At 46.1% G+C, this 2,475-nt stretch overlaps 1 protein-coding gene across 1 annotated transcript in view; it reads right to left on the bottom strand.

The window, feature by feature from the left end:
- Positions 1–2,475, bottom strand: part of VPS33A (vacuolar protein sorting 33 homolog A (S. cerevisiae)) — a 29,314-nt gene that overhangs the window by 12,176 nt on the left and 14,663 nt on the right. The window lies entirely within an intron of this gene.

The raw sequence follows: 2,475 nt of genomic DNA, 5'->3' as shown, positions 1-2,475 counted from the left end.
TGTACTCACTATTAAATTGGAACTAACCATGAGCACATGTGTGCACAGAGGGAAGGAAAACTCAGTGGAAAGCAACCAGGGGGGAGAGGGAAGGAGGAGAGAGGAAAAAACCAACCTAATGGGTACTATGAACATCATTTGGGTGACAGGCACACCTATAGCACACACTCCAGTGTTACAAAAATGATCCATGTAAACTAAAACATGCATACCTCCTCAATATTTTGAAATTGAGAAAAAATGGATATATAAGACACTGGTTAAAGTGGTTGCCTCTGCAGGGAAACGGGTTGGCATGGAGGGCGCTCACTTGGCACCATGTGCCGTGCTTTTGCAGTGCTGAACTGTTTAGTGTGCTGACATTTCCACTGGCTCCTCTACTCTCCACCCTCTCCCCAATGATCTGTGCCCAAAGGCTGATGTGGAGGCCCCATGCCAACGCGCTCCCGGGCCCTCTGCTTGCATCTGCCGAAGGGAAGGCACCAGAGGGAACTGGAGAGTGGGCAGTGGCGTGAGGCCCAGGTTCTCACTGCCCGGCTTCCTCTCGGTGACGTTGCTGGAGGTCGGCCGTGCCCTCAACCAGAGGCTCCCACCCCTCGCCTGGCCAGATGGCCTCCCCACACGGCTCTTCTCTCCAGGTTCCAGGACAGGCTTCTGGAATAACCCTCTCTCCTTGCCCTTCAGGTCTGGGCTGATGAGGCACCCCACCCCTGCTCACATCTTCATTAAACTCTCCGCAAACTGCAGCGGGAGCATCCTCTGCTTCCCGCTGGGACTCTGACGGATACAGCACATGATGCATTACTTTTGCAAAAACATGAGAAAATTATTTTTAGGAAGTAAGGCAGATGTAGCATATGTTGTCACAATGAACTATGTACCCAGGAACTCAACCGAGTTAAAGTAGAGGAGCATCTTACTTGCTCGTTAACATCATCCATCCAGAGGCGTAACGTTTTCCGAATCGTTGGGTAGTTGTTTCTGCCCCCCGTCTGTGGTTTCAGCAGGCCGGCCTTCTCCAGGTTGTACAAGGTCAAGATGTGCTCATAGCCGTATGTCTGCAAGAGAAGTCGTTCGGCCTTGATGTCAGATCAGATCAGGAAAAGGGTTTCTGCGATTTTAAAAAAAAGGGCACTTATAACAAATCAATTTGATTTGTACTCCAGGGCGTGTTACCAAAGTCCAGCAGTGACTGTTGATGGGCACAGGGGAGAGGGGAGAGGATGACATTTGTCCTAAAGTTGCTTGCTCATTTCTATTAATCCAGCTCTTCATCTCAAAGAGGGATTAAAAATTTTTACTTTTAAGTCAGAATTTATGGATCTCACCTAAGTGGGCATCAAATAAGTGATAGTCAATTTATAGATGGGATATAATTAGCTCTAAAAAGAATGAGGTATAACTATACCTCAAAAAGAAAGACCTTCTGGATATGTTCTTAAGGTCAAAACTCAATAATAGAATACTATATACAGCAGGGTTTATTTCTGATAAAAAAGCAACTAGTCAAGAATAGTAGCCGACACTTATGTCCTACTCTCTCCGAGCGGGCACTGTTCTGGTCCTAAGCACGCTGGAGACGTTCACTCGGCCGTCCTGACTGTCACTCCCGAGGTAGGTACTGTTATCTCCTCCAGGTCACACAGATGTTTAAACAACGTGCCCAAGGTCACGCAGTCAGCGAAGAGCAGAGCTGAAACCTGGATCCAGTCAGTCCCGCTCCCCAGTCGCTGTACGTAAATATCCTCTGTTTATATACACAAGCAGGGGGTCTGGAAGGAAGGAAACCAACCTGCTGACAGTGGTTACCTCTGGGGAGGGAAATGGGGACGAATGGGGTAGAGGGGATGTTCACATTTGCCCCATATACTTCTGCATTATTTGAATATATATATATTTTTTCTTAGAGATAGGGTCTCACTGTATCACCCAGGCTGGTCTTGAATTCCTGGGCTCAAGCGATCCTCCTCCCTCAGCCTCCCGAGTAGCTGGGACTACAGGCTGGGACTACAGGCATGTGCCACCACACCTAGCATTATTTGAATTGCATGAGAATGCATACTTAAAAATGACAAAAAAATATTAATGAATGCTTAATTTTAACAATAATGTACTTAACTAGTAACAGCATCTACTCTTACATTTTCAAACAGAGGAGAGATATTTACAGACAGAGGAGAGAATTTTTAAAATAACAGTGAGTTTTTCCTTATTATAAAGTAATACAGGCTTAAATTAAGCAAGCCTGCTAAGGCACTATTATCAGAAATTTGCAGAAAGTTCTATTCCTCTATCGCATAACTGCCTAATTAAGAACATGGGTGCTAGACTCCAGTTGCCTGGGTTTTAGCGCTGGCTCTGCCACTTACCAGCTGGGTGACCTTGGTGAGTTACCTAACTAGTCTGTACCTCAGGTTCTTCATCCATAAAATGGGAACAATAACAGTATCTAACCCCCAGGGCTGCTGTGAAGAT

This window comes from Propithecus coquereli, unplaced genomic scaffold (assembly GCF_000956105.1).
Source record: "Propithecus coquereli isolate 6110/MARCELLA unplaced genomic scaffold, Pcoq_1.0 Scaffold81, whole genome shotgun sequence".
In the NCBI taxonomy this organism is placed as follows: domain Eukaryota; kingdom Metazoa; phylum Chordata; class Mammalia; order Primates; family Indriidae; genus Propithecus; species Propithecus coquereli.
This window is presented reverse-complemented; position numbering and strand designations above follow the sequence as displayed.